This window comes from Oryctolagus cuniculus, chromosome 18 (assembly GCF_051225735.1).
Source record: "Oryctolagus cuniculus isolate XC-2025 breed Fujian yellow rabbit chromosome 18, ASM5122573v1, whole genome shotgun sequence".
Taxonomy (NCBI): Eukaryota; Metazoa; Chordata; class Mammalia; order Lagomorpha; family Leporidae; genus Oryctolagus; species Oryctolagus cuniculus.
In genome coordinates, this window is record NC_142884.1 from 2,178,708 (window position 1) to 2,200,930 (window position 22,223).

Consider the following 22,223-nt stretch of genomic DNA (forward strand, 5'->3'; position numbering starts at 1 on the left):
ATATCTGAAAGCTAGGAATCCAATCCAGATCTCCCACACTGGCGAGCAGGAATCCAAGTACCTGAGCCATCACCCCTGCCTCCTAGGGTAACATTAGCAGGAAGCTGGAATCAGGAGTGAAGCTGGGACTCAAACCCAGGCACTCTAATAAGGGATGCAGGCATCTCAAGTGGTATCTTAACTGCTGTATCAAACGTCTGCCCCAGATTTTGCATTGTATTTTTTATTTTTTTTTTTTATTTATTTATTTTTTTTTTGACAGGCAGAGTGGACAGTGAGAGAGAGAGACAGAGAGAAAGGTCTTCCTTTGCCGTTGGTTCACCCTCCAATGGCCGCCGCGGCCGGCGCGCTGCGGCCGGCGCACCGCGCTGATCCGATGGCAGGAGCCAGGAGCCAGGTGCTTTTCCTGGTCTCCCATGGGGTGCAGGGCCCAAGCACCTGGGCCATCCTCCACTGCACTCCCGGGCCACAGCAGAGAGCTGGCCTGGAAGAGGGGCAACCGGGACAGAATCCGGCGCCCCAACCGGGACTAGAACCCGGTGTGCCGGCGCCGCTAGGCGGAGGATTAGCCTAGTGAGCCGCGGCGCCGGCCTGCATTGTATTTTTTAAAAATCTGGGAGTCACTGGGTAAGTGTAAGTTGCAGTTTGGGACAATGCAACTTACATTTTCAGTGCTTCCGAAGAGAGAGTGGACTGCAAAGAGGCAGAATTGGAAATGAAAACCGTTAGTTCACCTTAGGTGATATGTGGACCAGAACATGAGCAGCAGTCTGGAGAGGTTTACAGATTTAGGGTTCTTGGAGGCTGAGCCATCATGACTTGTTGATAGACTGGACTGGTAAGGGAGAGGCAGGAAGTAACCTTGAGGCTTAAGGTATTTTTGGTTTTGGTCTAACCAACTAGGTAGGCCATAGGCAATCTTAGATGTAACAATAGTGTCTTTCTTACTCTGTTTTGTGTTTCTATAACAGAACACCTGAGGCTGGGCAACTTGTAAAGTGAAAAGATTTATTTGGATAATACTTCTCGTAGCTGGAGGTCCAAAGGGCATGCTCCAGAGTCTTGGCCAGGGTCCTCTTTCTGTGTCACAATCTGCAGGAGAAGCAGAAAAAGAAAAGCCACACGTAGAATAGGAAGAGAGACATCATAGAGTAGACATGAAGCAAGAGACTGGGGATGGGCCAGGCTTACTCTTTTATAACAACCCACTCTTATGGTAATTCACCCACTCCTATCAGACATGATCTACTCCCATGAGACAGCATTAGTCCATTCACGAGGGTGGAATCCCATGATCTAATCACCCCATGAGGCACCACACCTTAAAGGTTCTACCATCTCCATACCACCACTTTGAGGACCAAGCCTCTAGCACCTAACCATAGCAAAGAACTAACATACTAGGTGTTTAATATGTGATACATTCTATTCCAATTGCTCTATTTACATGACTTATGAACCTCAAAACAACACTGCAAGGAAGGCATATTCTCCCCATTTCATAAGTGAGAAAAATCTTCTCTGAAAATCATAGAAGTGGTATTGGTTCCCATCAGTCTGAATCCAGAATCTTAATTGCCCTGATATGTCAGTTCATTAAGCAAAAGTTGGAAGAATGTGGTGGGAATGTGTGTAATGTAAGACAGAGATCAACAGTTCCATCCGGCTGGGTTAATTTTGACATACTAGTTAGACCTTCCAGGGGAGATCTAAATGGGTGTTGGCTGTGTGAGTTTGGAATAAGTCGGTAATCAACCCTGGAGGGTTCCTTGTATTAACATCTTCAATTTAGTGTAATAGGTTTTTTTTTTTTAAACTCAACACTATATAAAAATAAATCAACTCTGAAAACAAATTTTAAAGAGTCATTAACAAAAAGGTCATATTTAACACCAAAATGGTATGTCAGCTTGCCAAGAGTGGGAATGTAAACAGAGAAGAGAATGGACTTGGAATCCATTCAGAGTGAATTGTCAAATTTTGAAGCACAGCAGAGGAGAAGCTAGAAAACAGGCTGCATAGGAACAGCCAGCGAGGAAGAAGGAAAGCCAGGAGAGTGTGGTACCCTTGATATTAAGAGAAGACTTTGTAATTGGGGGTGCAGGAGTGTACGTCACCATGATCAAAGCTACCCAGGGGTCTGCTTACATCAGGACAGGGACCCACTCACAGGACTGGAATGTAAGGATACTGGGGCCATGACTACTTTCATTGGAGTTTGAGAGTAGAGGACCCAGTATAATATACTGAAGAGAGAATGTATGTGGCCTCTAGAAAGCTAATTCAGTACTTATGAAAGGTATAGAGCTGGGAGGAGAGCTGGAAGAAATGAGGCTGAAGTCTGGTGTAGACATCAGATCAAAAAGGGTCTGGAGATCCTAAAGAGGCAAGAATTTGTCCCTAGGGCTGTAGTGTGTTTTTTTTTTTTTAATTTTTTTAATTTGACAGGTAGAGTTACAGACAGTGAGAGAGAGACAGAAAGAAAGGTCTTCCTTCCATTGGTTCACTCCCCAAATGGCCGCAACAGCCGGAGCTATGCCGATCCGAAGCCAGGAGCCAGGAGCCTCTTCCTGGTCTCCCATGTGGGTGCAGGGGCCCAAGCACTTGGACCATCCTCCACTGCCCTCCTGGGCCACAGCAGAGAGCTGGACTGGGAGAGGAGCAACCAGGACTAGAACCCAGCACCCATATGGGATGCCGGCACTGCAGGCAGAGGATTAAGCTAGTGTGCCACCACGCTGGCCCCAGCTGTAGTGTTTTGTTTCATTCTGTTTTTCTAATTGTGGTAAAATACACATACCATTTACTTCACCATTTTAGTGATCTTTAACTATACAATTCAGAACTATTCACAATATTCATCCTGTTTTTCCAACATCTCCACTATCCATGTCCAGTACTCTCTTCATCTTCCCAAACTGAAACTCCATATCAAGTAAATAATAATTCCCCATGTCCCGTCTCCCCAACCTCTAGAAACCAACATTCTGTTTTCTGTCTCTATGAATCTGACTCCTCCAGGTATATCATATAGTTGGAATCATATTTTTGTAACTAGCTTGTTTTACTAAGCATAATGTCCTCAGATTTATCCATGTTGTAGCATGTGCCAAAACTTCCTTCCTTTTTAAGGCTAAATGATATCCCATTTTATTCTGTGTGTGAGAGTGTATATGTACATATACATGATATCCATCTACTGATGGACATGCAGGTTAAGTTCACCCTTTGGCTACAGTGAATAATGTGTCTATGAACATGAGTGTACAAATACTTAAGACCTTACTTTTAAGGCAGGCAATTGGCACAGTGGTTAAGATATAGCTTGGAATACCTTCATCCCAGATCAGAATGCCTGGGTTTGAGTCACAGTGCTGTTTCTGATTCCAGTTTCCTGCTAGTGAATATCCTGCCAGGCATCCATGATGGATCAAGTACTTAGCTCCCTGCCATCCATGTGGGATATCTGGACTTTTGACTTTGGCATCGTCCAGCCCAGCTGTTGTGGGAATTCAAGGAAGTGAAAATAGTAGATGTTATCTTTGTCTCTAGACCACCCCCATCTCTGTCTCTACCTCTGTCTCTGTGAATCCCAAATAAATAAGTAAACAAAAAGGACTCTGATTTCAATTTTTTTGCATATATACCCAGAAGTGAAATTCATGGATTACATAGTAATTCTCTGTGAAACTTTCTGAGAAGCCTTCATACTATTTCCTGGAATAGTTATGCCATTTTACATTCCCACCAACAGTAAACAAGTGCACCAATTTCTCCACATGTGTCAACAGTCTTTATATATATAAAGCCATATATATATATATATATATATATATATATACACACACACACAAACACACACACACACGGCCATCTTGATGGGTGCAAGATGATTAAGGCAGTAGCAGTAATTTACCATGGAAGAGCTGCAAGTGGAAAGAGACACCATCTGTGTTTCACATTTGCCTGATGGCTGTTTAGAGAATGGTTGTGAGGGAATGAGAGAGGGAGCCACAAAACGAAGCTACTGTAGCTATTGCTGGGAAGAAGATGGCCCTCTAGAGTAGGACAATAGGGATGGGAAAATGTGGAAAGACTTAAGCATGAATTTGATGGAAGCTATAGAAAAAAAGAAGGCAGTTAGGAGAAAAATTTTGTGCCTGGAAATCTTACTAGAACATTAACAGAAGGCCCAGTGTCCAGATGAAAATTTCAAGCCAATGACTTCCCATGGAATTTCCTCTTGATTCATGAGGTGAATTCTGGGCTGGAGTCCAAGCTATGCATATATCGATGTCTACTAATTAATGAGGGAACAAGTTTTCTTGGAAAGGTACAAGGTTCCCAGTATTCTGGATAATGCCATTTCCAAAATGTAAAAAGGTCTGAATACTGGCCATCTGTTTTGCAAATATATCCTAGTTCCTTAACATATTTCCCCCCTAATTTTCAGGGTACTGACCATCTGACACCAGTGATTTTTAATATGTTGAGTGTATTGTGAATCACCTAGCATAACTGCTTCTATAAAGGATGCTTCTCAAACTGAATAAAAACCAATTTTGATTATAAAATGATGAGAAAAATGTATCTTTTATTACTTTATCACCTCACTCAATGGTAGTGGCCCTCTATAGAGATGTGTGATTTGGGGCTCCAAGGGACATTTGACAAAATCTGGAGTCAATTTCATTCACACAGCTGGGGGTGGGGTGTACTACTGGCATCCACTGAGTAGAACCAAAGATACTGCCCAACGTTCTGCAATGCACAGGACAGCCCTCCATAGCAAAGAATGACTGAACCCAAACATCAGTCATGCATAAAGTGAGAAACTCAGCTCTGAGGATACTCAGGCACATGACACAGTATTCATAGCTATCACCTGTTTTTACACTCAGTTATATTGCAAAAAGCTGAATATTAACAACAACAAAAAAAACCCACTGAACGAATACAGCTTCAAGAGATCTTAAATAGTCTCTCTTCTACTCACACTATGAAACTAACATATACCCTTAAGCCTTCTATGGTGGCAATTCTAGAGCTCCCACTGCTTAAAAGCTTAAAGACTTTTAATTAAAAAAAAAAAAAAAAAAAAAAAAAGCTTTAGGGTAGGCGCTATGGTGCAGCAAGTTAACGCCATGGCCTGAAGTGCCAGCATCCCATATGGGCACTGGTTCGAGACCTGGCTACTCCACTTCCAATCCAGTTCTCTGCTATGGCCTGGGAAAGCAGTAGAAGATGGTCCAAGTCCTTGGCCCTGCACCCGCTTGGGAGACCCAGAAGAAGCTGCTGGCTCCTGATTGGTGCTGCTCCGGCCATTGCGGCCATCTGGGGGGTGAACCATCGGATGGGAGACCTCTCTCTTTTTCTCTCTGCCTCTCCTCTCTCTGTGTAACTCTAACTTTCAAATAAATAAATAACTTTTTTTAAAAAATCTTTAATTTTATTCCACTAGCCATGAGGAAGTAATGCTTGATAGGCAGGAGAATGGAAAAAAATATTTGTGTGAGAAATTAGAGAATGTGGAGGAATGGAAGTAATTGGGGACCAATAGAAAATTTAGGAGAAAGATGAGGGTGAGGGGCCGGTGCTGTAGTGCAGTGGATTAAAGCCCTGGCCTGAAGCGCTGGCATCCCATATGGGTGCCGATTCGAGACCCAGCTGCTCTACTTCCAATCCAGCTCTCTGCTGTGGCCTGGGAAAGCAGTGGACAATGGCCCAAGTGCTCGAGCCCCTGCACCCATGTGGGAGACTGGGAGGAGGCTCCTGGTTCTTGGATTCGGATCGGTGCAGCTCCTGCCATTGTGGCCAACTGGGGGAGTGAACCAGTGGATGGAGGACCTCTCTCTCTCTGCCTCTCTCTCTGTGTAACTCTGACTTTCAAATAAATAAATAAATCTTTAGAAATAAATAAATAAAATAAACCTTTAAAAATATATATTAAAAAAAGAAAGATGAGGGTGAGATAGATCAGGAAGGCAAAGGAGGTGAAGAGAATTAGCTTAATGGGGGATAGGACTTTAAAGTCTATGGTATGTAGGGACTGCGGACAATGAGAGAGTTGAGTTACCATTCATGCTTTTGTCTTTTTTGTCATTATTTTGTCTTTTGTCCCTTCTCAAAGGGATGTGTAGGTAGAACTTAGTTTTCCAGGCACTTTTGAGGATAATGACTGGCCAAGGTTTCACAATCTGGGAACAAAAAATCAATTCCTTGCAAAGAAGAAACACCACCTCAATTAGAACAGGACTGAGAGCAGCACAGAGCCATCTCTGTTCTACTGGGGTAGGGCTGGGATCCCTAGGAAGTAGAGTTGGAGAGGAGACTGGCTATGGGCAACAACAAATTTCTCCTGGAAGTATGACCAAGGACCATGCTGCCATTCCACAGGGCACAGAGGGGCCGAGGGCTGCCGCTGCCAGTGTACTTGGCCTTGAATACCAAGGGAGAGATTAGAAATGTAGGAAAATGTAGGATGCAGAGCTTGTTCTAGCCTTGTTGCATTCACTTTGCAGGTCTTCACTTTCTTTTTTTTTTTTTTAAAGATTTATTTATTTACTTGAAAGTCAGAGTTACACAGAGAGAGGAGAGGCAGAGAGAGAGAGGTCTTCCATCTGTTGGTTCACTCCCCAGATGGCCGCAATAGCTAGAACTGCACTGATCTGAAGCCAGGAGCCTCTTCCGGGTCTTCCGTGTGGGTGCAGGGGCCTAAGGACTTGGGCCATCTTCTACTGCCTTCCCACGCCATAACAGAAAGCCTGATTGGAAGTAGAGCAACCAGGACTTGAACCAGAGCCCATATGGGATACTGGCACTACAGGTGGCAGCTTTATCTGCTACGCCACAGCGCCAGCCCAGTCTTCACTTTCTAATGGGGAGGACAGGACTCATAGAAAGAAGTGATGCCAAGTCCCTGGAGCTAATTACATCCTGAAGCAAAGGATAGAGCATGATTTATCCATAGGTTCTTCATATTATGTTTTCTCAAGGAACATGAAATTCCCCAAGTTGCTATTGGCCCAGGGAGGGTAGGGTAGGCAAGCAATGACTGGGCAACCCAAGATATTGGAACTTATATGCTGCAAATTTGGCTCATTATAGAGAATAAATGGCATAAGTTAAAAAATCAAGTGTTATAGTAAGGACTTCACATCTCAAACTGGAAGAAAGAAACACATTTCCAGGAAAACATGGAGAGATTAGAAATGTAGGAAAAACCAATAACTATAAATATAGTATATTTACTTCATCAAAGCACATTGTGACTGTTACTCTGCCACAGGCTGAACTGTGTCTTCCCAAAATTCAGAGGTTGACATCCTAATCCCTAGTCTCTCGGAATGTAACTGAGTTTTAAGACAGGGTCTTTATAGAGGTAATTAAATTAAAATATAATTGACTCTAATCCAATATTAGGGCCCTTATAAAAAGAGGAGATTGGATTGCAGACACACACCATTTGAACATGTGAGTATGAATATGGCTACCTACTAGCCAAAGAAAGAGGCCTTAGAAGAAACCAACCCTGCCAATACATTTGTTTTAAACTTCCAGCCTTCAGAATTGTAAGAAGATAAATTTATATTGTTTAAGTTGCTCAGCCAGTGGTATTTTGTTATGGCAGTCACAGCAAGCAGCTACTCAATATCTGAAACAAAAGTACAAGGCTGAATTTAGTTCTTTCCATTATAAGAGAGAACTATGATAAGCAGGCAGTCCCTCTGTACAGGATGGTCTGATTTTATAAAGGGCTTGGGGCCAGCATGGAATTCAGGAGCTGTCAGGCTTTCAGAGACAGAAGGGGGTTGGCATTATCTATAGAATAGTAGTCTCTCAAATGAGACCCTTGTTGATTGGTTGGCAACCAGAGGCATGCTTACGAGTGAGTCCATCTTTGACAGGATAGACTCACCAAAGCAAGGTGACTGGCTTGGAAAAGCATGTTTGCTGAGGCAGCCTGTCATTAATTGTTTGAATGGGTTTAAAACTGATTCTAATAGTTACTTGTTTCACTGTCTGAAGATAAATCGATCCTTTACAGCATATGGGGGAACTTTTCTCAGCCTTGACTTTCACAATGATTGTGGTCCCACTAGACTGTGAAACTTGAACATTATCTTAATTGCCCATCTAAATGCACTCATATACATAAGCAATACACATTATTGTAAGCACCTGTTAAATGCTGGAAATTCTTATTCTTTCACTTTTTTAAAAAAGATTTATTTAGTTAGTTGAAAGTCAGAGTTACACTGAGAGAGAAGAGGCAGAAGGAGAGTCTTCCATCTGCTGGGTCACTCCCCAATTGGCCACAACAGCCAGAGCTGTGCCGATCCAAAGCCAGGAGCCAGGAGCTCCTTCCGGGTCTCCCATGTAGGTGCAGGGGCCCAAGGACTTGGGCCATCTTTCACTGCTTTCTCGAGCCATAGCAGAGAGCTGGATTGGAAGTGGAGCATCCAGGTCTCAAACTGACACCCATATGGGATGCCAGCGCTTCAGGCCAGGGCGTCAACCCGCTGTGCCACAGCACCGCCCCAATTCTTTCACTTTTTTTTTAAATGATTTATTTTATTTATTTGAGAGGCAGAGTTACAGAGAGAAGGTTCCTACCTCAAATGGCTGCCAATGACTGGGGCTGGGCCAGGCCAAAGCCAAGACCCTCTTCCAGGTCTCCCACGTGGATGCAGAGGCCCAAGGACTTGGGCCATCCTGATGCTTTCCCAGGCACATTAGTATGGAGCTGGATCAGAAGTGGAAGAGCTGGGACTCAAACTGGGGCCCATATGGGATGTCAGCACTGCAGGCTGCAGCTTTAACTCACTAAGCAACAGCGCCAGACACAAATTATCATTACTTGTTCATTATGCATTCTTGGGATAGTCATTTGGAAATCTTTGAATGAGAATGAATGAGTCAAAGGATATGTACACTTTCAGCTTTGATATCTAAAAGGAGAAAAGAGAGGAACTAGAAAGTGAGGTGAGGAAAATCAGGAGATTAGAGGATCTAAGAAGGTACTAGTAGAATATGTCTTCAAGAAGGAGGAAGAGGTCAACTGTATTGATCACCACAGTGAAACTACATAATCTGATCTCACAGAAGTAACCACTTTGATCTGAAAACACAATGGATTTTGAGCAGAGCAGTTCTAGGGAGGTAGAAGTAAAACTACTGAGAAGTAATGTGATAAAAGAATGAGTTCTAGATGACAGCACATTAATAAAAATTAGGTATAGCAAGGCCAACCGGTCAGGAGACAACATACCTTGAAAATATGGTTTATTACTCATAATTCTCAAGAGAAGGGACACAGTACACCATGTAGAGCCACATTTAGAAGAACGAGAATTGGATAGGAGGCAGGAATAGAAGGAGGAACTGTGGTCAAAAGTCTTCATTTTGGTTTCTATGAGGAAGAATAGGCAAAATAGAGTAAGGAAGTTAATGACTGGCCAGTTTGAATAATTTCAGGTCTTACCTGGCATAGGGGCTGTCTTTAGCTTCCTGATACCTAGCTTTGGAGATAATTACAGCTGGTACCTAGTGGCCCTGAGCATAAGACTTCAATAAAGGAGGTCCGTAGGGATGTTGGCCCTGGATGGATGGGCTGGTTTGTATTTGAAAGGCATGCCCTCTTGGAAGAGGACTCATTCCAAGAAGGGGTGGCAGTGAGGAAGGTAGGAAACCAAGGCAAGGTGACTAAGGCGTATTATTAGGGTGCCAATAACAAGGTTCAACATATCCCCATAGGGCAAATGTTAAGACATCAAGTTTACAGACGCCAAGTTAATATAAATGGAAGGTAAGGAAGAAAGAGCAACAAGTTTAGGCAAATCTTAGGAAAAATGAATACTCCAAAAAAGGGAGTGGGGGGAATGCCGTTATAGATGAAATGTAGAGAGCCAGGAGGTGAGTTTGAAGATGACATCTAGGACAAAGAGACAGATCATCAAGGTTGATGTGGCTCACGTAGTGGGATGTGGAATTTATCTAAGGGCAACTGGAAGGCATAGTAGGGGTGCACTAATTTACCGGGGCTGCTGTCCCAAAGCACCACAGAGTAGATGGCAGAAACAATGGATATTTACTTTCTCACAGTTCTTAAGACTGCAAGTATTAGATAAGTGTGCCAAGTGGGTTAGTTTTGTCTGAGGCCTCTCTGTTTGGCTTGCAGAAGACCATATTCATATTATATAACCATGAGTTCTGTGTGTGTGTATGTGTGTGCATGTGTGTGTCCTAATCTCTTCTTATAAGGACTTCAGTCATGTTGGATTAGGGTCTGTCATAATGACCTCAATTTTACTAAATTATCTTTTTTAAGACCTCATCTCCAAATATAGCCTTATATCTAAGACACTGATTTAGAAATTCAGTGTATGGATTTGTGGGGGCACAATTCAGGGGCTAGAAGCATGACAAGGGAGAGAGATTTTGGTTGCCTTGTGTGGAGTGATACCCCTGAAAGCTGGTGAGATAAGGTCTGATTGAAGGGTTATTTTCAGAGGCAAAATTGAGTATACAATCTTTACATATTTCAAACCTACACGTTGTCAGTGATATATTTATATGTATATATTTTGTCAGTTAAAACTTTTTAATTAGAAAAGAATATTTGTAGTTAAATCTCTCCTCTTCCACGCCAACAGATCAGCTATAACTACAGACCAGCTATAACTTTTCTATATGTTACTACAGACCAGCTACAACTTTTCTAAAATTTCATGAAATGAAATTATTGAGAATGAATATGTAGTCTTCTATGTTTATCTTCTTTCCCTCAGCAGTATGCTTTTGAGATTTAAACACGATGATGAATATATCAGTGGCTTATTCTTTTTCACAATTCAGGGATGTTGATTTTAAACATACATAGCAATCTGGTTATATAATCAGCTGCTGATGGAATTTGCATTATTTCCATTTTTTGTTCTTATAAAGTTTCTAATTACAAAAAAGAGAGAGAGAGAGAAGCAAAACTAACAGTAATCGGAGATTGACTGGATGAGCCAGGTGCAGAGAGTGAACAATTGTGAATGATACCTCTATTCCTACATGGGATGACCAAAGGATAAGGAACACGTTTATGTGTTCAGTGGCTAGTGAAAGAATTTCAGGTGAACCCAAAGGTGTCCACTCTGAAGAAAAAAAGGCAGTTTCAGAGAGAAACCCAGGTGAGGCAGGGTTGGCAGATTCTCAGGGGCTCTACCCTTGTGCACCTCCTCTCCAAGAACGGTTGGGTATGAGATAAAGGACAGGCAGAGGCAAGCCTCACCTGGCACTGTCCTGACTCACATTCTATGCCATCCCCCCTCACTCCTGCTCAGCTCAGAAACAGAGGAGGGGTCTTGTCTTCCGTCTGGCTCTTCCTAGACATCCCCAATGTACTTTGACCCACTGCAGTTTTTTGAAAGGTGACCTTAGCCACAGGCAAAGAATAGATTGGGGGAGGCACTAAATGGAGGCAGAGGAGCCAACAAGGAAATTTCATTCTTGAATAGAGAAGAGATGACAGAAGCTTAGAAGCTAAGAGAGGTAGCAATGGAAATGGAGAGAATGGGAGGAGAGGTGGTAGACAAGCAGGTTTCTCTTGGAGATCGGATGCACATGAGGGGACAGAGGCATCAAAGATGGTTCCCAGCCTTCTGAGCTGGTGACTAGGTGGGTTGGTGGCACCCTGAAATCATCTAATAAACACTGTAAAGAAACAGATGCAAGGTGTGCAGTCAATCTTCTTAAGATAAGCCAGAGCCAAATGAAAGTCCAGTTGCAACAGGATGAATGTGTAACCAGAGGTTAGGAGGGAGATCTGCAGCAGAAGTATAAGAGACATTGAGAAACAGATGGGGTCCAATCAGAGGAGCTAGAATCACCAGGGCTGACATAGAATGAAGGATTTTTTTTGAAATAGGAATTTGACCTTCTGCCATTGTAGGAGGTAGTTCAACAGTTTATCAAAACCTTGGGTCCTGTGTTTGATGTTGGACCTGTAGGTGAAAAGGTAAACTGAGGGGGCACAAGGCTAAGCAGACTTGTGAGGATTACCTAGAGTCCACAAGGATGGACTGACCTGCATCAGCCTATCACAGACTGAGACAATGCTGCATCTTGCCGTAGTCCCTGGAGCCTTTCTACTAGGACGTAAACATGCACCTGGCCCAGGAGAAGTTGGTAGGGGTTAAAGGTGCCCTCATGCACTATTAGGTGAGCCAACAAATATGCATGAGCTGCAACAGCACCTGTCCTGATGTGTTACTTCTAAATACAAATTTGACTGTTCCTTTACTCATGCCTTCCTTATCTCAGGCAAACCTTTCTGGTGGCCAGCCCTAGCCCAGACCACAGTGAGGAAAGGATTCTGAGAAACACAATTCTGGTAGAATACAGCACCTAGCCACTATAGGTAGTATGGGTTAAGTAGCCCTTATCCAAAATGCTGGGGACAAGAAATATTTTTCCCCTATACTTAGGTAACTCGGGTTACCTAAGTATAACATTACCTAAGTCTAACATTTCACATTACCATGATTGCCCCAGTATAGAGATCTGGGGGCAGGGAGAGGTAAGGGAAAGATGCAGCTGGACCTGGGGAGAGGCTGGGCCTGAAGGTCCTTGGGGGCCATGTTAACCAATTGGACTTTATCTGTATGGGGGCAACAGCCATAGTGATGCCCTGAGGAAGGAGTGGGATCACACAGTCAAACTTTCTTCGTTGTTGTTGTTGTTTGTGGAAAAGGTAGAAGGTGACTGCACAGAAAAGGGAGAATATTTAGGAGCTTGCAGCAGATGACCAGGGAGAGACAGCAGCAACACAGACATAGCTGTAAAAAGTTTGGGATCACTGTGACATAGCAGGTAAAGCTGCTGTCTAAAGTGCTGGCATCCCATATGGGTGTCGGTTCCAGTCCAGGCTGCTCCATGTCCAATCCAGCTCTCTGCTATGGCCTGGGAAGGTGGTAGAAGATGGCTCAAGTCCTTGGGCCCCTGTTCTCACTTGGGAGACCCGGAAGAAGCTCCTGGCTCCTGACTTCGGATTGGCGCAGCTCCGGCTGTTGCAACCACATGGGGTTGAACCAGCGGATGGAAGACCTCTCTCTCTTTCTCTGCCTCTCCTTCTCTCTGTGTGTAACTCTTTCAAATAAATAAATAGTTTGGGATGGAGGGAGATGATGATCTTTTAGGGGAAGATATAGGAATGTGGAGATGGGTGGCAGGTAGGGGACTTTCTGTATGAAGTTTATGGTCTCTAAACAGAGGAAACTTTAAAATGTCCATCTAGGGCTGATTTTTCAACTGGGGACTCCTGACCCACATCCTACTTTGGAATGTTCCCTTGAATCCTGAGCTAAAACCAGGCTGAAGTTAAACGACATATACTTTGCAATTAATGGTTTATAGAAGGGGAGACAACAAAAGCTTTCCCTTGCAAGGGCACACCATGTCCAATGTTCCAGAGATGCATATGTCCCTGGTAACAGTCTACCTGGAGCATAAATGGATGGATCCTGGTTTTCACATTTTTCTTCCATCTTTGTCTTCACTCGTTTTCAGAGTGTCCAGCACAGAAAAAGGATCTGACTCTTGCTGTTCAACAACTCTTTGTTGTTGAAACAAATACCAAAATATATCCTAACTACAAAGCAATAAAAAGGGTTTCACTGTTATCTGTGACCTTGCTGTGTTTAAAATCCACCAACCACACATACCCCGGAACATAAGTACAGAGTGACTGGCACTGTCTGGAATGGTAACAGGATGCAGAAGGTGATCAAACATAGCTGCCAGCCACATTCAGATATGCTCTACGCTCACCAATTTTTTAAAAAAGGCAACTGAAACTCCAAGGACCTTCCAAACAGAACTGGTGAGTCTGTACTCTGTGTAAAACTCCATCAGGAATTGGGTCTTCAGCTAAAGGACCCCAGCGATCTTTTGGAGGATAGGATGTAGATTTTCACTTTAAAAGAAAAGCAAGGGGAGACAAGATGTGATAGAAGGAATTCAAGCTGGAGTAGCAATGGCCTTCCCGTATTGGAAACCATGAGGTAAGGACTGATGAAAGAGTTATTTTAGGAGGCAGATTTGGCAGAACCGGCGATTGACGGGATAGGCCAGGTGTGGACAGAAAGCTGACAAAGACAACACCCATGTTTCTGCCTTGAGCCCCTAAAAAAATATGCAGTGAAATTTATGTGTATGGTGAGATCTCTGCAACACCAGGATCACGGTTAAGGGTGCACTTAATGGCAGAAAAGTTTCAGAAGGAGATAAAACAAAGTGTTTCTGCCCCTTGGGATACAAGAGGTTAATATCTGAAAGGAGGGTCGGGCCGGCTACGCAGTTTGTGGGACACAGTGAAAAGTGACATTTTTCAAAAGGCAGGGAGAAAAGTATGCACCAAAGATTCTAAAACATAATACACTGTGGCATAGTGGGTAAAGTCACCACCTGCAGTGCTGGCATCCCATATGGGTGCCAGTTTGAGTCCTGACTGCTTCTCCTCTGATCCAGCTCTCTGCTATGGCCTGGGAAAGCAGCAGAAGATGGCCGAAGTCCTTGAGCCCCTGCACCCACGTGGGAGACCTAGAAGAATCTTCTGGCTCCTGCCTTTGGATCAGCCCAGCTCCAGCTGCTGTGAACATTTGGGGAGTGAACCAGCAGATGGAAAACATCTCCCTCTCCCTCTCCCTCTCCCCTCTCCCTCTCCCCTCTCCCCTCTCCCCTCTCCCCTCTCCCCTCTCCCCTCTCCCCTCTCTATAACTCTGCCTTTCAAATAAATAAGTCTTTTTTAAAAAAATAAAAATAGTACTTTTTTTCTATGGTGACCTCTCCTGTTTTTTTTCATTGGCTAATTAATGCTACAATCCTTTGGTCACAGGCAATTGAAATCCTCTCTAGTATTCAGACATGTGTGCGGAGTGCACTGGCTTCTGGGTTTCTCTTTGCTAACGTCTAGAACAAAGCATCACGCTCTGGTTAGGACAGGGAAGTGCCTGTCATGTGTTGCATAATGAAATTTGATCAACAATGGACCACATACACTACAGTGGTCCCCTAAGATTATGCTGCATATCAACATCTTAGTCACATTTGATCATGTAAGTACCCTCTGCAATGTTCACAGAGGAAAAAAACTGCCTAATTATTCAGTTCTCAGAATTCACCCCAGTCCTGAAGTGAAACAAGACTGTATTTCCCCTTCCCACAGGTCTATCACTTCAACACGGGGTGGACAATTTTCAAAGGTCTTGCAACCTCCATGAGGGAAAGACCTAGATTTAGGATGGATGACAGACCTCTAGCAAGTTTTCTGCTGAAGGCACACTGTCTCCACCTCTACCTAGACTCCTCTTTTGTACTTCTAATGTCTATCTGCATCACTATTTTTTCTTCATTTATGAAAGCAAATTTTTTTCCAATAATTCTGTAAAATGTAAATTAACAAGCAATAATTATAATCCTATGGTAATCTGTTGTTGGAACAGTTGAGAACACATCATCTTGTGTTTTTCACTGGATTACAAATGACCCTTTCCAGTTTTATTGAGATATAATTGACAAAATCTGTTAATACTTAGGGTGTTCAATGTGATGCTTTGATACACATATGCATTGTGAAATGATTACCACAGTTATGCTAATTAGCACATCCATTATCTTACATAGTCACCATTTTGTGTGTGTGTGTGTGGTGAGAACACTTGAATCAACTCTTTTAGCAACAATCATGTATGTAATACATTATTATTGCCTCATTCTTGTAAGGATTCTTGTTATTAGATGTAGGGCCTACCATGGTAATCCTGAATGAGTTCTTATCAAGGTCCTAGACTTAATTACATCACTAAAGAACCTTTTTACACATAAGGGTCCACAAGCTCCAGCGATTTGGACATGGACATATCTTTCTGGGTGCCATCATTCAGCCCACTACAACAGCCCTATCTGAGACAGAAAGGACAGCTCAGTTTAGTGGTAGTAGGATGTAATGCCATCGTTTACCACATGCCCTTTTGCTCTCCTCTCAAAGAACTGGGTCCCTGAGAAGGAAGAACTAGAGAAGTGAAGAGGAGGTGCATGAGAGCAAGCCTTGATTGTAGGTAGCACTCTGGCTCACCCACTCAGAAGCTTCCATCCTCACCACATAGAATAAGGCAAAGGGGGGCCGGCGCTGCGGCTCACTAGGCTAATCCTCCGCCTCGCGGCGCCGGCACACCGGGTTGATTCTGTCCGGGTTGCCCCTCTTCCAGGCCAGCTCTCTGCTGTGGCCAGGGAAGTGCAGTGGAGGATGGCCCAGGTGCTTGGGCACTGCACCCCATGGGAGACCAGGAAAAGCACCTGGCTCCTGGCTCCTGCCATCGGATCAGCGCGGTGCGCCGGCCGCAGCGCGCCGGCCGCGGCGGCCATTGGAGGGTGAACCAACGGCAAAGGAAGACCTTTCTCTCTGTCTCTCTCTCTCTCACTGTCCACTCTGCCTGTCAATAAAAAAAAAAAAAAAAAAAAGAATAAGGCAAAGGGGATCTGGGGTAGTTCTTTTTCCTGGAATCAAGAAAAAACAGGCCTTAAAATCCCAAACAAAAACTCACACAGGACCCCATCTGAGTTTTAAAAGTTCAGTCTTGCTTAGGCTGGGGAGTGAATAGAAGTGGAGAGAACTGGAGGCACAGAGACCATAAAAAGAGACTTTTTAAAGATGAATTTAATTTCCTCCTCCATCCTAAAAATTCATGTTGAAGTCTTCACCCCCTAGGACCTCACTGAGACCTTACCTAGAAACTGTTTCTAAACAGGGTTGTTGTATATGTAATTAATCAAGATAGATTCATACTGGAGTAAAAAGGGTCCTTATTGAAAAGGAGAAGATCTGGCTACAGACAAGCACACAGGGAGAATACCATGAGAAGATAAAGACAGAGATCAGGGTGATGGCCAATGGATACCAAAAATTACCAGCAAAAACAGAAGGTGGTAGAGAGGTCTGGAACATAATCTCTCTTAATAGCCCTCAGAGTGAACCAACCCTGCTGACAGCTTTCCCTCGGACTTCCAACCTTCAGAACTGCGGAACAGTTAAGTTTCTGCTGGCTAAGCCACATAGTAGGTAGTTCCTTGTAACAGAAGCATTTGCAAACCAACACCCTGCCTAGGCAGGAAGTAACTGACCAGTGAGGTTAAGACTGGTCAGAGGGACCGGCGCTGTGGCACAGCAGGTTAACGCCCTGGCCTGAAGGGCTGGCATCCCATATGGGCACTGGTTCTAGACCTGGCTGCTCCACTTCCAATCCAGCTCTCTGCTGTGGCCTGGGAAAGCAGTAGAAGATGGCCCAAGTCCTTGGGCCCCTGCACCCACATGGGAGACCTGGAAGAATCTTCTGGCTCCTGGCTTCGGATAGGCGCAGCTCTGGCCGTTGTGGCCAATTGGGGAGTGAACCAGTGGATGGAAGACCTCTTTCTCTTTCTCTGTCTCTCCTTTCTCTGTGTAACTCTGACTTAAAAAAAAAAAAAAAGATTTATTTATTTATTTGAAAGACTGGTCAGAGAAGGCAGGAATTGCGTGATTCAGGAGAGGTAAATAATATATTCTTGGGAGAGGACTAATGAATTTGAAGCTGGGATTAAGGAAGAGAGGAGTCAATTTAGATTTTTGGCCTATACAACCAGTGGCACCTTTTGTGAGATAGAAAGAACTGTTAAGTAGCAGGAATTTTTTAAAGGGAGGGTTGGGGCAGCCTTGATAGATCACTTTTGAATTTTTCTTGGGATGGATTATTGGTTGAATGTCCAAGTAGTAAGTGGATATGAGGGTACTTCAAAAAGTTCATAAAAATGAAATTTAAAGATCAGTTTACTTTAGTGCAAGAAGTTGAAATCCACGCCTATGAGGGGACTTCAAAAAGATAAAGAAATGTATATATTATGAAAAAAGCCATCCATAGATTTTAAAATGTTTCTGTACCAAATAAACTTAATCTTTTTATTCCATTTCCCATTTTTGTTTGAAGTACCCTCATAAAATGTTTAGGAATCCAGAAGAAAGTTTATGGTTGAGGACTCAAGGTTAGTCTTTGAAGCCATGTGGCTTGGAAAGATCTCTCAGACACCCAGTATTGGGTGAAAAACAAGCCAAAAAAAAAAAAAAAGAGAAAAACGAGTCTATAAAAAATGATAAAAAAAACATGCATTTTTTTTTTTCATTTCATGCTCTCAATCCCTCCATTCAGGAAAGAATACGTACTTCCTGAAGGGAGTGATAAACTCCACAAGGCAAAACAAGTTCGCAACAATACAGTTACTTATACACTTAAATGTTTCCCATTTGGTCAGGAGCTGGCAAATTGTGTCTATAGGTCAAATCCACTGCACATTTTCACATGGCCCATGAACTAAGAATGGTCTTAATATCTTTAAATGGTTGAAAATAAATCAAAAGAATATTTTCTGACGTATGAAATTAAAATTTCAGTATCAATAAATGAACTGGAATACAGCCTTGCTCATTAATGTCCATAACATCTATGTCAGATTTTGCATAAAATGGCAGAATTGACGTTTTATAAAAAGGTCGGTGCTGTGGCACAGCAGGTTAACGCCCTGGCCTGCAGTGCCGGCATCCCATATGAGTGCCAGTTTGAGACCCGGCTGCTCCACTTCCTATCCAGCTCTCTGCTATGGCCTGGGAAAGCAGTGGAAGATGGCCCTTGGGCCCCTGCACCCACATGGGAGACCCAGAGGAGGCACCTGGCTCCTGACTTTGGATCAGCACAGCTCCGGTCGTTGTGGCCAACTGGGGAGTGAACCAGCAGATGGAAGACCTCTCTCTCTCTCTCTCTCCCCCCACCTCACTCTTCCTCTCTCTCTCTGCCTCTCCTCTCTGTGTAACTCTTTCAAAGAAATAAATAAATCGTTAAAAAAATAAGTAAAATCTTTAAAAAATCGGCAAAATTGCATAGTATCAAAAGAGACTGTATAACCTTCAGAGCCAAAATATTTATTATCTGGTCTTTTGCTGAAAGTTTGCCAATGACTGTAACTTGATTTAAGTCCCAATTAAAAAAAAAAAAGACATCAAGTTAGTTCAACACAATCTCTCTTATATCTAGTAACATACCTAGCATATTATATATGCTCTAATATAATTTTTACATAAATCAATGTGCAAATAAGGCTTGCCCCATCTTCTTCCAGTCTTATAAATGGAGAGTCATATAAGCTCAGAGAATCAGTACTCTTACTAGTCCTTGACTTCTCTGGTAGTCCTTAATGTTCATGTCTAATTTACTTTCTATTCTGCAGACACTTACTCAGGGAAGGTTTCAGTGAATGTTTGAGTGGGTTTGTCCACACAATGTTAATATACAGAAGTATATACTATGATGATTCTAAATATCTCATAAAACCTCCATCATGGCCTGGAGGAAACATTCTTTTATACCGTATACCTTCATTTTTTTTTTCATTTCATGCTCTCAAAAGTCATCTCCTGATATACCTTCAATCTGAAGTGTATATTCCAGTCTCTATAAAGAACGTTCTTTTTACTCACCCTTCTGTAAATCACTAGTAAGATTGGCTAACATTTTTTTCAGATTTTACCATGTGCTAAGCACATTACATGCATTACCTAATAAAAGTATCAGAAAGGAGAGTGGAGGGTGCTAACTATTGCTTTCTTCCCTAATAGGCAGAAAAGATGGGCATAGATCAGACACCCAGGAAAGAGGATATCATTCCTCATGGCTTCCAATAAAAAGTCCCAGGAAAATGTCTCTGGCAGGTCCAGTTGGGGCCTGTGACAACCCCTGAACCTATTTCTGTAGGCATGGCAATAGAATGGAGTGACCAGGCCTGATTCAGATGCTAACTGGTTCCCCAAACAAAGAAGGCTTCTGTAGCAAGAAGCATGGGAAGGAAGTGTTGGGCAGAAAAACTACAGAGTCTGCAACAATATAAATTGTGTTCATGAATACTGGTGAGACAAGTCTACCTCTGGTATTTTCAGTTACTTAGGCTAACAAATTATTCCTTTCATTCAAGTCAATTTAAGTTTGTTATTCTGTTTCTTGTAATTGAAAACACTCTAATATTTATATGTATAATAATTTTATATATATATATCTTTCCTAAACCAGAATGTGAGTGCCTTAAGAACAGATGTCAAGTCTACTTTTTTCACTGCAGTAGTTCCCTTGCTTAAAGCAATGCCTAGTACCACAGTAGCTTCTCCATAAATATTTTTTGTTCTTGGGATTATCTACTTAATGCATTAACTCAGTCCCACCAGGGCAATGTCCATGCAGAACAGCATTTTCTTTTACCGCATTTCTGTATCCCCTAGATACTAACATATGTTTGACACTTAAAGGGTCTTCAGAATATATTGAAGAATAAAAATAAATGTCCCACTGTATCAATGGAAAAGGAGGAAAGAGACCATGTCTGTTTTGATAGCAGTCATGCCCACGGGATTTAAGTGTTTGACATGTGAAGCTCCCAACAGCCCCAGTCATTCTTGGTTGAATGATAGTTAATAAATAGTAAGGATGCACAAAGTCAGGGTCACTAGTGTTTCAGCAGCTTCTGAACTGTCAACCTATGACACCATGAGGTCTTCAGAGGTTCCACATGGCCAACCTTTGTTCCACGGCAGAGCTCCCACACAAGGACAGTTTCTAACACGTATATAACATGTATAACAGTTGTGATGGGGGAACAGCAGACTTTAGGGCTTCAGGAAATTCTACCCATCCCCCCCCCCCCAAGCTAGGTTGATGTCAGTTGTCCTGATTTATCCCTTTTCAAGAGCTCTTAGCTCCTGTTAGCTATAGAGGCAGGTTTAGTTTGTTACCATGGAAACTGCAACTAGAGTGGGGAAGGGGAGGGAGGCTGAGCAATAGGCAGAACCTGGAATTTTCCATATTTGGAGGCAGATTGTGGAACTGAAATCCCGGCCCAGCATATAGTCAGCTCATAATAAATATTTTTTGGATGGCTTAATGAAAATGTGAGAACTTGGGTAAGAGAGCTCCTAGCGCTGAGCCTCTTTCCACGGTTGTAAGATAAAAATAATTATCGTCCCATTGTGTGGGAGGTTTGAGATGATGTAAATACAACTCTCAGAACAACTTTATAAACCAGTTTCTCAAGCAGCGTCTTTGGACTTGCTTCATAACTGGAGGTACTTATTTATAAATTCCAGGTACCATTTTTTCGCTCCTAATTCTTTTTCTAAGAGAAATGAAATTATTCCCCCTCCAACACGTTGCCTTATCACTAGGGTGCCAGATAAAATATAGAAACCCAGTATATCCAAATGCATCACACTTACACTTAAAAAGAAAAAGTTTATCTGAAATTCACATTTAATGATTTAGCCAGTATTTTTTATTTGGCAATTCTACTTCTCACACGAGGCTGCTGTGTGACAAGCGGAGAGTTGGACTTCGCAGCTCATCCATCCGATCGTTCACTAAACGGTAAGCCCTGACGCTGCACGCCTTTCTTCAAAGGCGTCATTCATTCAGCCACTTGAGAATCCCTCTGAGTTCCACTCCACGTCACCGGCATCCGGGGCGAAGTGGAAATTGCGCGGGCACGCGTCCGTGAGGGCCGATTCCCTTCCCGCCACCAGCAGGGTATCTTTTCTACACCACACATCCAACTTATTCAAAAACATAAGTAAGCACGATTCTGAAGCTGACATTTAACACTGAAACTTACCCCCATGAGGGTGACCCGTCTAAAGGCGCCATTCGGTCAGCTCCGGCACACCCTGAGGGCAGGGCTCGCGCCACTTCAGCGACCCGGAAAGGCCTGCTGCGGCCGCCATCCCAGTCCTCGGCGGACGGACGAGGCACTTCACGTTAAAACACCGTGATTCGGGGTACAGACAAGTCCCGGTTCTACCGAGTACGCAGCCCCGCCAGACGGTAACGCCAGGCGAAAAGCGGCCACTGCGACTTCGCGGCCTGGGCCTGGCCCCGAGGGCGGGGACCCGGCGCATGCGCACAGGGCGGCGCCGCTGCGCGGTCGCGAAGGCTTTACGCGTGCGCGTGGACGTCCACGAAGGCGGGGGCCTCCTCAGCCCCCGAGGGTCGCGTTGTCTGTGGAGACCCCGCCGGCGTCCTTCCTGGGCCGCAGGCCTGTCTCGAAGGCCCGCCAGTTTGCACAGGCTCGGTTCCTTCACCCACCCGAGTCGGTGGCCCCGCGGAGGGTTTCCA

At 43.5% G+C, this 22,223-nt stretch overlaps 1 long non-coding RNA gene across 1 annotated transcript; it reads right to left on the reverse strand.

Annotated features, from left to right (window-relative positions):
• Positions 1–988: 988 nt before the first annotated feature.
• LOC108175806 (uncharacterized) lies at positions 989–21,863 on the reverse strand. The gene is made up of 2 exons (XR_016225127.1): positions 21,724–21,863; positions 989–1,092 (listed from the first exon to the last, which is right to left on the reverse strand). It is a non-coding gene; the product is annotated as an uncharacterized LOC108175806 (long non-coding RNA).
• Positions 21,864–22,223: the final 360 nt, after the last annotated feature.